This window comes from Strix uralensis, chromosome 3 (assembly GCF_047716275.1).
Source record: "Strix uralensis isolate ZFMK-TIS-50842 chromosome 3, bStrUra1, whole genome shotgun sequence".
Taxonomy (NCBI): Eukaryota; Metazoa; Chordata; class Aves; order Strigiformes; family Strigidae; genus Strix; species Strix uralensis.
The window spans coordinates 126,739,231-126,753,272 of NC_133974.1; positions in this window are offsets into that span (position 1 = coordinate 126,739,231).

The following is a 14,042-nucleotide window of genomic DNA, read 5'->3' on the forward strand; positions in this document are numbered from 1 at the left end:
TAAATATTATCATACCACTACCAAGAGCTACCTTCTGAAAAAGCCTTGCCATTGTTGCGCATTATTGAAAGGAATGAAGTGCTAATTTAATAAATATGTCGCTAGCTGTGTTCAAACTAAACACCATTAATGTATGTTTGTTGTTGTATGTGCATAAGGTTACAGATTGCAAAAACCCTTACTAGGAAACAAGCTGCATTTTATCAATGAATATATTCTTCTTGGGATTTTATGGCTTTGCTTTAATGTGGACGGTCACTTTTCCTCCTTTGTTTGCAAAGGTACAGTTTATATTTCTTCCCAGATTTAGCATTTCCCTCAAAGGTTTTTGTGATTAACAATATAATATTTTTATTGAGTTATTTCACACACAAATGACTGGGCCCGAAGGGTATTCTAGGTTTACAAGATTTTACTAATAACTATGCTCCCCTTTGTATTAAAGCTGCTAATTAGTGCTTTTAAACAGCTCAACATTTAATTCTTTGAAGGCACCATATCAAGGGCTGATATAAAACTGTTTATGTAGAAGGATATATAAAATAAGAAGGTGTTAAACCCAACACAAATTGAGTGGCAGGGGGTTCCCTAAAGTGCTAATTTTATGTTTGTTTTCGTCTCATTTAAAGTTAAGATGTCTGCATTATAACAGTGATGTGTAACATGCTTTACATACAGATTAAGCAAAATGTGTCAATTTATGAGCCTTATTTGCCTGGAGAGGTAGCCACCAGTAGTTTCATCAGTGATTTTATTCATGGAGATATATATATATATATACACACACACGTGCGTGTGTGTTTTCACATGTGGGGATACAAAAGTGTGTGTTGTGTATACATAGCTGTGTGAGTGCCCACACACACATGAACACATTTTTATGTCCATGTTAGCTAGCCTCTGTATGTCCCTGTATTTCAGTGATTTGGAAAACTTAAAACTAATTAATTAGGTGAGATTGCTCATTTAAAAAATTTAAATATTTAATTTCATTTAAATATACTGTGAGATTTTAAAGCCACATTTTGTTTAATTGGTATTGCTAAACTGAACTGATTTATACACACTGAAGATATTAGATGGCTGTAATTGAGAAATAAATGACTTGTGAGCTACATTTTATCCTTCTTTTCTCCAAGTTAATCTTCAAAATGTCCCGGAAATTCATTAAAAATACGAGAATTTTCACTCAAAAGTGCTGAAGGAAAATTGGAAAACTCCTTCTTAGGAAACCAAACATGAAAATTTCCTTTTTTCATCAAAGACATTGTTCATACAAATACAATTTTGAGCACTGCGTTCAACAAGGTTTTAAAAATAATCTCGTGAAGTGAATTTCTGAGTCTCATAAGGAACTGTCAATTGAGTGAAAGTCTCAACTGTCCATCTTCAGCTGACCCCACTTCACTTCCTGAGAGCACCACTGCTACGCTCCACTCTCTGTGACCACTTCTGGAGGGGTGGTAATTGTTTTTTGATATATATATATCCTCATATACATCTATAAGATGACACAATATCATGCAGACAGGAGAGACCAGATCCTGGAAGTGGAAGAGCTCAGTGCAGAATCCCACCCAAGCTAAGTGGTCCTGGTGCAATTAATCAGTTTACAGGTCTTGAGCTAGTACAGGTGTACTCATTTCAGGGTTCACATGCAAAACTGATGAGAATTTATTTATGCAACCTAGCGACTGTGCATAATTATGTACTAAATGTAATTTACATAGTACCAAAAGTGTCTGATGCAAACATTAAGATGGAGAATGTCACTAAGGTAAAGCTGCAAGAGGGGGTAAAAAAAAAGGAAAATTATCAGGTAGGATAACAAATATATCAATGTCATCTCTTTAATGCTGTATCTTATTGCAATGAAATGGAGGTTAAGAACTAAATATCCACCCTTTTCATTGTATAGTAAACTTTTTTGAGAGTTCCCTTCTTAAACTACATTCAGTTCTGTCTTTTCATTTTGGATAGGCAAGTATTAGACATCAGCATCTGGCTATACCTGCCAATGTACAAACACATGCTAAAAATAGACTTTCCCCATAGATACCGGTCTAAGGGAACTGCCTGTTCACAGAAAGATGATAATGGAAGAATGTAAGCAATAGCATCTTTGTGGCATTGTTACTTCAAGAACAGTGCTTCACCACTATGTTATGTTTATTTGGGCAAGCATTTTTCTCTTTTGTAGCATGAATCACTTATTTTGCAACCGATACTACAAATGTTTAGGTCTGTTTATTTTATATGTATGTATGAAGGCAGTGGGTGGAAATGAACTGGCTAAACTCAAGATTTTCTTAGCATGATCTTGAGTAAAATCCAGTGTGGCTTTTTAAAAGCCTATTTCAAAAGGCCTGTTAAAGCTTTACCTCATTCCCAAAGTATATGATTAGCTGGTGCTGTCAAAGCAGAAGTAGTAATGCTGTCCCCACAGCTTGAGGAGCAAGTGTTAGTATCTGCATCTGATTTATGCACCTCACCACATGCTGAAGTATCTAGAAAGACATGTATATTATTTTGTGTTGAAAATTTAAGGTGAAATTACATATGTGATGCTTTATATTTGCCTTAGCATTAGAACATAAAATACACCTATCTCCCATTTTCATTGTCTTTGTTTCTCTATTCCTAAACTCAGCTTCCCCTGGAGACCCTCTGGGACCATGAAAAATTGGAAAGTTGCCCTGACTCTCATTCCTCCCTGACACATGTGTTGGTATGGTTCAGGGCAGCCTAGAGGTAGCTTCGACAAATAACATCTGGCAGTTTGCCTCCAAGATTTGAATTTATCGTACTGAACTTTAGGCACACACACTGAGGCATCTTTGGTAGGAGCCCATCACTTTCTTTCCTCTCTAGGCAAGAAAGAAAGGCAGCCACATCCAAAACGGGCATCCCTGAGGCACACAGGATTTAATTTTCTTTATAAATTAATCTCATAAAAGAAAAAAGAAACGCAGTTATGATGTGAACTGTGGATGAAGTAGAAATGGGAGAGCAGCTCTGCCACTTCTCCTTTTTGTAACTTAGGAAGCCTAGCCATTATCCCACTGACATCAGCATTTTTATAATAGATTGATGGGTGCCACTGGCTTTTACTGTACAGTGTCAAAAAGTTGTCCATAGCTGAACGTTTAGAAAAGTCAGAAATAGTCTATCTCTGTATGGTCTAAGTCATTTATATTACCATGAGACACACCAGCTTTCTCCTTTGCTTCGGTGTGAACTTACCATACTGAAGAGTTGCCTCATACTACTGCATGACAGTCCAATTCCTAATAAATCCCACCTGACTGAAATGAATTAGGTCTGGGAATATGTGTTCCAGATTATTAACCAGCACCTTTGCAAGTAACTTACCATCCACATTTATTAAAGATATTGGGTGATAATTTGTGCAGTGTTCTGGATCTCTCTCTGGTCTAAGAATTATGGTAATTAGTGCTCAGAGAGAGGTTGTCACTCATATGTTTCTCAGGGTACAGAGAATAGCATATCATTACACTCCTTTTAGATTTGAGATGGATAACTCTAAGGCTATTCCTATTTTTTAACCTTGGCCAGCTGCATATGGATGGAGGCACCGAGCAGGTCAAGAGACCTGCACTCCATCTCCAGCTTTGCCAGCATGGGACAAGGTACTGCTTGCTTTGACCTGGCCCCTCATTTCCAGTTGCAAATGAGAATAAAGATCTGTTAGGCTGGGTTTCAATTTCAGCAGGCACTTGCCCAAGAGGAAACACTAGGTTTGATGAACTGCATGGAATAAAAGGTACCTGCATCTTCGGTGCACAGTGCCAGGTGAAGATCTGATGACAGTTCAGAGGGTTGTAAAGTGAAAGGCCACTCCAGGAGGAAGGGTCAATGAGAAGCTCTGCCTGAGGCTGATACAAATAACGGTGCTGGTGCTGTAGAGTGACCACTCTAAAAAGCCTTTTAAGACCTTCTTAAAAGATGCAGAGAAGGGCAGAAGATAATAAACCACCATCTGCATTTGGAGACATGAGAAAGCAGGTCTTCAAATTCTAGGAGATAATTTAAGAAAGAAGAAAATTATAAACTCCCCCAGGAACTTAAATATTAAATTCAAGTCTGTGAATGGACTTTCAGTTCCCAAAGTACTCAGAAGTGTGCCTGCAGTGGACCCAAGTAATCAGTCTGACAGAATTACCCAAACCAAAGTGCCTACTAATAACACTCATATCTCAGAGTTTCAAGAGACTTTAGCTATGTCCTTCACCTGAGTTACAGCAATCCTGCAATGTTATCTGAAAATCTCTGGCCGTTAGATACATCTGCTGGAACATGATGTCTTCATACCACTTTCCTAGGAGAGAAAGTAATCTACATTGCCACATCTTTATTTCTATGTGCAGTCATGCAGACACACAAAGGACTGTGATAACAGTACCGACAGCTCAGTTTTCTTCACCCCCTTGTAGAACTTTTCCTTGGCTTATTTCAGAGCTAGTCATTAAACAGTGCAATAATTTCCATGGTGCTATTTTGGGGGATGAAAAAAAAAAATCAACTTTTCCCTTCAACAACATATTCCTGCTTGACTTTCATCAAAGAGTTAAACAGCCAAGGGCTTTTAGCATCTCATTTCACTTACACACACAGGCCATTATAACCTGCATAAACAAGGATGACAAGTTGAGATTAATGAAGGTCCCAAAGTGACAGAACAATTTAATTGTCAGAAATCATAGGAGGTGAACTTTGCCAGTGTATTTATATAAGACTGCCATAGTCTAAAAACTTCCCTAATTGATTATGACCAATAAGTAATAACACTGGAAGCAGTTTTCTGGTATACAAATAAGAAATGACCCAAAACAGTTAATAGTGGTATTAAGATGCATAATATAAGAATGTTAGATTGATAAAATAAATGACCAATAACACTCTGCAAATAATTGTAGTGTTTACACTTAGAAGTAGAGCAGAGAAAACTGCAGCTCTGACAAAAGTCAAATGAAATGGTCTGGCTTTAGAAAAACAACTTGCAACAATCAGGCAGGGAGCCTTGCAGTGATATGACTACAGCAGAGGCAAGCAGCATCCAAATTTTAAGATTATTGTGCCTTTTTGTTGAGGAAGATAAAACCAGTCTTGTGTAAGCAAACACATGTACACACACAAATCTCCAATACTAATTAAGTGAGGCAAGCCATGCAAAATCTTACTTCTAACCTTTGAAAGAGTCACCAGGTAATCCAAAGGTCAAAAATACAACCCACAGCTCTTTGTATTTTGAATTCCACATGCTCATTCAGTTGTTGTCTAAATATACCATTGCCTTTGGAGCTCACCACCTCAACTGGAAGCCTGTTCAACCTGTTCCCTTGCCTTTCTATGATCATATCTCCTTATTTTTCACTTCCACATATCCTGTCTTACGTTCCACTTATATCTTCTAGTCAGGCTTCTCCAATGATCCCAAGCAAATCATCAAACTAATTTGAATGATAACTCCTGGAGAGCTAGAATAACCTCTCTTTTATGTTTTTGCGGTATTTTTTCTTCTTCTTTTTTTTCTAGAAGGTAAGTAACTAACTGTGCTGGCAGCATTCCTCCTTCTAAATATAAAGAATATCTCTTCATTCCAGTAATATTTTACTTAAATGGCTGCCAGGGATGTCTGTATAATTGATCCTGCCTTCGAGCAGGAGAACAGAATATATGGCCTATGGAGTTTCCTTCCAGTCTTACATTTCAATGATTCTCTAATGCTAAAGGAAAAAGGCAGCACTTAATGCATTTCACTCATATCACCTCGTAACTGTCCCTCCACATGACTAAATCAGGCTCATTGCACCATCTTGCTCTCCTAGTTACAACAGCACGTGTCAACTTAGCTATTCCAAACGTCTTCCAATACACAAACCAAACAGGATACTGTAGACCAAGCTCTGCCTCAATATACATGAGCTGTTCCCATTAGATCAAAGGGAAAGGTAAATATAGCTGAGGCAGAAATTGTCTCCATATGTCATAGTCAGCCTAACTGGTGTTTTATAAAATGATACTTACTGTCACCAGCAATCTGTGAAAACACTCCCAATTTCCATGGGATCTTCCCCTTGCCATTCTTTTCAAATGCTTAGAAAAAAGGTTAGATATTTTCACAGGAATTTTTGCACGCAGAAAGTCTACGCTTACTTTTCAACAAGAACTTGAAAACCTCAGTCCCAAATGCATTACTTGCTTTTGGAGTTCAGAAAGAAAGCGCCCACATTTCAATTTAGATTAGTTAGACACATCTTGATAAAAGCTGAGGTCTGACTAACCTTCCTTACTGCTGCTTTGAACAGGGCATATGCAGCATTAAGGGCAAACTTGTTCTGCTCAAGTTTAGTTTCTTCTTGATGAATACATTATTTGCAGGATTTTAGCAGAGATTTTTTTGGTTTTGGAAGTGGCCAGACAAATACTTTGTGTAAACCTCTTTCAGACAGTAGATAACTTCTAGGTGCTGCTTGGCTGATGGATTTTGAGAAATTAATATTCGAAATTCAGGACATCTTGGCTGGTCCCTGATGTGTTTTAATTCTTTGATCAGATAAATGTAATTGCTTCAAAAAAAAGTATGTGTCTTGAAGGACTGGGAAAATGAATTCAAAATGTGCTTTCACAACCAGTTAAGGTTATTTAGAGAGAGGCCTGGCTTCTACAGCCTTCTTCCCCCTAAAATTTGTCGTGTGTTTATTTACAGAATGTGAAGGAAAAGGAGCATAAATCTAACACCAAAGGGTTAACAAAATGTAGTTTTGGGGGAAGACTCAGGTCACACTCCTCTTGAGCCAATGTATGGTTTCAAGACTTTTATCATCATTAAAATCCTCACTGATAACAAACCAGAGCTCCTTAACCTTCTTACATCACCTCCCGTTGGAAGGTTGGGAGCCCAGCTCATAACGGGGTTGGGAAGGACAAGCTACAAACATCATGGTTTGGCTCCGGCACTTCTCCTTGATAAGTCCAAAACAGTCCACTTTGACAGGCTCTTTATATGCAAGCTTGAAAAATAACCTATTTAGCATTCCCCAGCCCCAGCACATGATTTCACTGGGAAACTATGCAAAAGATACTTTGGAAATAAATATGCACAAGAAATTACAACTCTGTCTGAATGACCCCCTACCTTGGAATGTCTAGAACTGTGAGAATTATAAGGTCAGGAAATATGTACAGGCCTAGTGCCTCGAAAAGTTACTATTCCTTATTAGGAATCTGCACAGACATGGAAGCAGGAGTTGTATAAACTAAAAGGAAGATTTTTTTCCTGTCGCTTACATGCCTAGTCCTTGACCTATCCCATTTATAGTTTCCTTTAAGATACTATGCATTGCAAGTTCATTTGTTTCCTAGTAGTCCTCCAGCAGTGATCTTCAGATCCAGCCAATACTGCAGACAGAGCGGGGCTATGTAAGCAGAAGCTTGAGATTTATATGCCTATAAAATCACAGGTATTCATTTATATCACTGCTAACAATTTTGAGCTCTGACTCTACAATTTCCAGGTAAAAGGTATCCTTACTCTCTGTCTGAAAATCTTAAATGCAGACATATAGAACTGTTTAGTCTGCTTTACTATAAATAGGAGGTAATATGTTATTTCAAACAAAAAGCATACCATAAACTACACACTTAATTTTGACAGATTGTGCATTCCTATATATGGCGCGGTCCTGCTGTGCTTTCATGGATCAAACTCCCATTGACTTCAGCTGTGTCTCCTAACAGTGCAATGCCAAATATTGCCTTTTGTTATATTTCACACCTTTGGGTTTTCTCCTAATCCTTTTCTCTGCATAAAAGTACAGTATTCTGCAATATCCAATTGTAGGCTTGCACAGGCAATGCAATAGTTGAAAACTGCTTGCAAGAAGAAATTCTCTCCATTTCCTTTCCTCTCTCCCCACAATTCAAATGACACGATTAAACGATCAATTCTCAAAATTAAGGAGAATACCACTGCTGCAGATCACCACCAAAATCTGCAAAAGAAAAATAACTGCTTTTACACTGTAGATAAACCTTTCAGTGAACATTCTCCTCCGTATCCCCACAGTTTGCAGTTAAATTGCATGGTGTGTTTATTCTTCTAGTGAACAGGCCCATTATATGACTTAAAAGTGTTAGTGTACACAGCACTGACATGTCCATTACATCCATACACACTGATACATAGATTACAGAGAAGTTCAGGTTACTCAATTAAGAATTTGAGCTGCATTTTGGAAACCGAGAAGCAGGAGGGAGCTCTGGTCAGAGTATTTCCATTTACATGCTGATAAAGGCAGTGTCTGTTTGCAGAATATTGGTCCACCAGGTCCAAACACCAGCAATCAGAGGGAGAGTGGGACTGAAGAGAAAGACCCAAGCCCAAATATAAGTTCAAAATGTAGAGCCCTAGTTTAGCCTCTGAGAATTGAAAAAATGAGACTGAAAAGATGTGGCTTGTCCTCCTGCCAGTGCGGAAGTACGGTCTGGAGAATGGGCGCAGGTAAAACCCATCACATGAGTCCTGGTCATGCCCAGGGCAGCCTGCCTCATCCCTGCATCCCGTGGCCACTTTACATCCTGCCTCCTCACTTGCACCAGGACTCACGCTTTAGGCCAAACAGTCCATGTAGCCATCAAAACAAATATAAAGTTAAACTAAAAAAAAAATCCCAAACAAATCCTGCTGTACCAGGAATATGGCCCAGCCAGCACGTACCTTCTCAGGGCTTCATAGCTGTGGGGTTAGGACAGATTTTGCCACGTGAGCCTTTCTGGTTTGAGCCTACCATTGGTTATCAGAGATTGTCAGCTTTAATTAAAATAAACTAAAAATAATGTAAGAGGTGTTCTGAGCCTTTAGTTAAGCTCAAAACCTAGGTATTATAACTGCCAAAGATGCCCAGTGACTTAGAACTGGAAGACTGAAAAAAAAAAAATCTCCTGGGGGGTATAAGGCTTTTGTCTTTGACGCAGCTCTTGCGAGCGGCTTGAGCCACAATTACGAATGCTGTGGGTTGACAATATCACTCTGCGTGGGTATAAATAACTCAAGTGCTGTGGGACAGCTGCGCACCTTTCTCAGTGCTTTGAGACTTCTCCTTTTTTCCATGGTAAGGTCTGTGCCATGAATCATTTCAGGTTACCAGGAGATTCTCCACTGACTTCAATGGGAACAAAATTGAACCTCAAGCAGTTGTCAGAGGAGGACACTGATAAAGGCAGCTCTAGCCGCTTCCATTTTATTTAAAGATGTTGTTACGTGCTTTGACAGTTCAGCCCTGCACATTTAAACATTCGGTTACTGTAGCTTCAGTGAAAGTGATTCTCTCTAGCAATACAAATCTCTGGTTACCAAACATTTACTTTATGCTCTCAAAAAGATAATCTAACAACATTCAGAGTTTTCTGTTTCCAAATAAAATGAATTCACGATATCCCCTTATGTTATTGTTACAGACTGTACAGCTAAATTTAACTCCTTTATCTCATGCTGATCTTTCAAATAAAGTTCATTATTATATCAGGTATGTTCACGGTTAGCAATGATTGTTTAATATTAAACACCCTTTGCCAATAAAGCTCCATATATAATTGACTGTTACAATCTTGGTTACAGCTGTTCCAATAATAAAAACTATAATTAAAATCACATTCAGATTTCCAAGATAACCACTTTGGCCTCACTCATGCAGAAAGTAGTACCTTGTAACTGTCCTAAAGACCAGAGCAAGACCATTTCTCCAAGAAAGCCCCTGATCAGTGGAAGACTGCAGAAGCTGTTCCTCTGTCTCAATTGCTGTCTCCTTTGGGAAGAAGGAGGCTGAAATTTCAGTGCTTTCAGACATATTTCTACCTAGTCAAATTCCTTAGAAGTCCAGATGAACTTCTGAATAGTAAGAGCTGAAAAACCTGTACCATTTTCTTTAACCTTCTACAATGATTTTATAACAATAGCTTTCCTAACACCAATATAGTTAAGCTTCATATATCTGAATTGTGGAACTTGCCCTATTCCCTCTGATATTGTCTCCTCTATTTCTTTCCCATCTAGCCCCAATTTGATAAAAACTTTAGGGAAAGTCTATTCATACGTATTTGAGTCTGGAGTAGATGATGGTATTCTTTTCCCGAGATGAAAGTAATAGAATCTTCTTTGCTTGTGCCTCTATCAAAATGCCTACTAAAGAGTTCACCTTGCTTGGACATAATGTGCCACAGTGAAGACTTAATGTGCCATTACTAAGAATGTTGAGATTAGATGCTAAAAATCGCAGTGGTTTAAAAAAGCAAATCAGTGAATTTAGAAGTTAACTTTGTGGCATGCATTTTTTTGTGCCACATAAGAAGCAAATGATAGCCTAAACTGTAGACTGGCTTAATAGGAAAAAGCAGAAAGACATGCCTCCTTACCCATCGAAGAACAGGTAACTCCTGAATAGGTGCTGCCCAGAGGCAGGAAAGCATGGCTGATACTTCAGCAGAAATCTGGACCTGTTGTTCCCAAAACCTGTAACCATATAATCCTGCATTCCAAGGGACACACTCCCTCCCTGGAATGTAAAAATGTTTATTCTCTTCTGAACTATGATTGTTCTCACAGTTGATATAGGTGCAACTCTGTATGTTACTCTTTTATATGTAGTAGGTCATAATACCTCTGTTTACTCTTAAGGAACTGTATAAGTATATATTAGTAATAGCTATAACTACTACCACGTGGAAGAGACTAACAATCCCATGCTGAGCAGCCAGCCTGCCTTGTGGCAGATTAGGTGAAGATCTGTAAGTAGAGACATAGATAGAGTTGACCTTGTTCTGGATCTAACACCATGTCATCAAGACATTCTCAGGTATACACTCCACAAAAACAAATTCCACTTAACCATAAACAGCATAAAGAAATCGCACATAGTATTCTGCTCCACTCCTCTATTTGTCTTCCCCCTCCAAATATTCATCTTAAAGAACTGAGACCCTGATATCAGCAGGAACAGGCAATTATCACAGCACAAACTAAGGGGTTCTTCCCTTGTAATCCAGCCTTACAATAAACCATTCTTTGGCAGAACCAGATGTGTGGAGTAGGATCTTGTCTTGACCCAGTCACCTTACTGGAGCATCATCCAATTTTTTTAATATTAACATTACAAAGGACAAGCAGTTCAACTCTTCTTTCTTTCTTTAAATAAAGCAAGCACACAGGGAAACTGAACACACTACATGCTTAAAGGGACAGATATAAACATAATTAAGCGAGAAAAGGAATGAATAAAGTTACTACCAGAAGACTTGCTCACTGTCACCAGGACTTCAGCTACAGGACAGAATTTCAGCCAGTGCCCACCAGTGTTATTCCAGGCACTTCAACCACACTACTCTAGTTCACACCCTCCAAAGAACTCAACCCTTGCACATGAGCATGCAATTATGGCTAGGAAGTCTTGGCCACTGGTTTCTTCATTGCTGGGTCATCCTGAAATATTCCAGGAAAAGATCTGTGGTATCTGAGATGTCCTCTTTTCTCCTCTTTATCCAGTATCGGTCCCACTGCGGCTGGCTGAAGATTTCTTCTTTGCTCTTCACTCACCTATTTAGCCCCTGCCTTGCGGGGTGGACTGGGGAGGCTGTGTCAGTGGTACTCAGCAGAAATGAGATGTTGCCAGTTTTTGAGCAGACTTCTAACTCATCTGAGTCTTTCCACATTGGGTGCAGTGATTTAGGAAAGCCCTGCTGATGTGCAGAGCTATTTTGCAATCATGCCCTTATGTTCATCTGTTCCATTCAGATGAGTGAACACTGCTGTGAAAAAATTTGCTTCTGAGCTTCCTTGCATTTTAAATTTATACCCAAAATCTGCATTGAGAAAGTGATTTGGTGTTTTCATACTGAAATAAAACTCATTTGTTTTTATGAGGGTAATGTACCAGGCTAAATAAAAATAATCTTACATGGCACTTCAGAGTGAAAGTGAATTTTGGGTAATTCAAAACAGTAACCTACAGAGTACTGACCTACAGAGGACTGGTAAACCCTCACTTCGCCTGCCCCTTGGTACACTAGCTGTGTAGGACAGTATTAGGTTTGGTAGCACCCTTCTCACTGCATCATTACAAAGTGCTTTACAAAGCAGCTCTGCTATCATGTCGCGTTCAGTGTTTCTGTTGTCATACATTATTTTCTGAATATGCACAAGGAAAGGTATCTCCTGGACCTGGGACATCAAAAAGGAAACAAGTTTCACACCTGGTCACTCAGGTTTCCTGCACATGTCTGCAGTGAGTAACTTCATCTGATCAGCTCTCAGAGCCTGACAAAGCATCTTTATTCAGTAGCAGGTCTGAGCCTCTCACTTGCCATAATAACTGACCCACTTCTACCCCCCCATCTAAAAAGTGAACACACATGATGTATGTTTTAATGTAATACAGGGCTCCCCTCATTGCGTCTCATTCATTCGACAGCTTCTCTATCTGGCACCAAAGCTTGATTAAATATTAACACGGGGTGGGTCCTATTATTTCCTGACTTCCAAGAATCCATTGGTAAATTGAGATCTAGCTGCTAAAAATTTCTGACACAACATAATTTGTATTGAACCCCCGTTCCATGCCAGAGTGCCAGTGTTAATAAATCAGGCTGTTCACATTGAATAAATCTATTTAAATACTTATAAAATATTAAAGATGCATTTGGGAAAAGCCTCTAAGGTGATTGTTGCACCCATGCACCTCACAGTAACTAATTTATTAAAGAGTTTGCAAACCTGGGAAGGAAGGGAAAAGAAAAATGGTTTCATAAACCAAGAGCAGAAGCCAATTTTTCAGCTCAGATGATGAAAGGAAGCATGCATTTCTAATCAAAAAGACAGATACGCCTTTTCTCTCCCACCATTCCCTCAACAGCAAAGTGCCTTTTCATCATCAACAACACTCCATTCCTAATGTCTGCTGAGGCCTTTCTGCACCTTCTCCATACACTAGTAATGTACACACAGCATCCCTTTGAAACAAGAGCCCATTAGCCGTGGCAGACTACCTTTTCACATGAAGTCCTTCCGTTGGTAGTCATCAGCAGAGTGCTAAATCATCCCAACTGGGCATGCTCACATCATGGCAGTGGGATAAACAGATATTTAGAGCCACAGAATGAAAATTGCTTTTCTACCTTTCTTGAAGGTTTTTTTTGGTGGGTTTTTTTTTTTTGTTTTTTTTTTTTTTTTTTTAGGAAAGGTCATAAACTACACAGGGAACATCAAGCTCTCCTCTCTCACCCCATTCCCTCCTCCCTTAAATACAGATTTTTTAACAAATCCACTTTTGCTTACACCCAGGTCATCTGTAATTTTAGACCTTCAACCACCAGCCAGTCCCCTTTAAAGATTACATAGTAAATGCAACCATAAATTTGCCCCACAATAAGAAACGAGTTTGAGCATGCCCTGCAAGAGGGATTTATGTGATTGTTTTCCTTCCAGTGGGCGTGGTGAAGGGATATAGAAACTGTCAGCAAGAGCAGCAAGCGGGGTGATACTTCACAATAGCTACCTGAGTAATGCAAGAGAGATTAAGCCTAAATTGAGGACTGCCACTTCAGAGGACAATTAATTTTCAGGCTGTCGTAAATGCTCTGTTGATATTTCTCAGTTGAGATTTTGCTTCTTGGTAAGAGTTTAAAGAGCTTTGTTCAATACAGGCAGTGGTGCTGCTGCCATTCTTTGGGCTAAATCTACAGGGGGGTCCCCCTCGAAAAGCTTATTTCTCTGACATGCAAGAAAGCTTCTGTGTATTTTGTTAATGCTGACTTCTAGATATTCACCTGAGAGCCCATCTCAGACTCAGACACTCGAGAGCTGTTTTTCCATAAGTGCCTGATTCGGTATCCTAATGTGGTTGGGCAGACCAAAGATGAAGCAGCTGAACTAGAAGCAGCTGCCTCTGACCACATTTGGGCAAGGGTTTGCTTGTGAGACCCCTTTGCTAGTCCCTTTCTTTTCAACCCCAGCAAGCACCTAGGAGCAC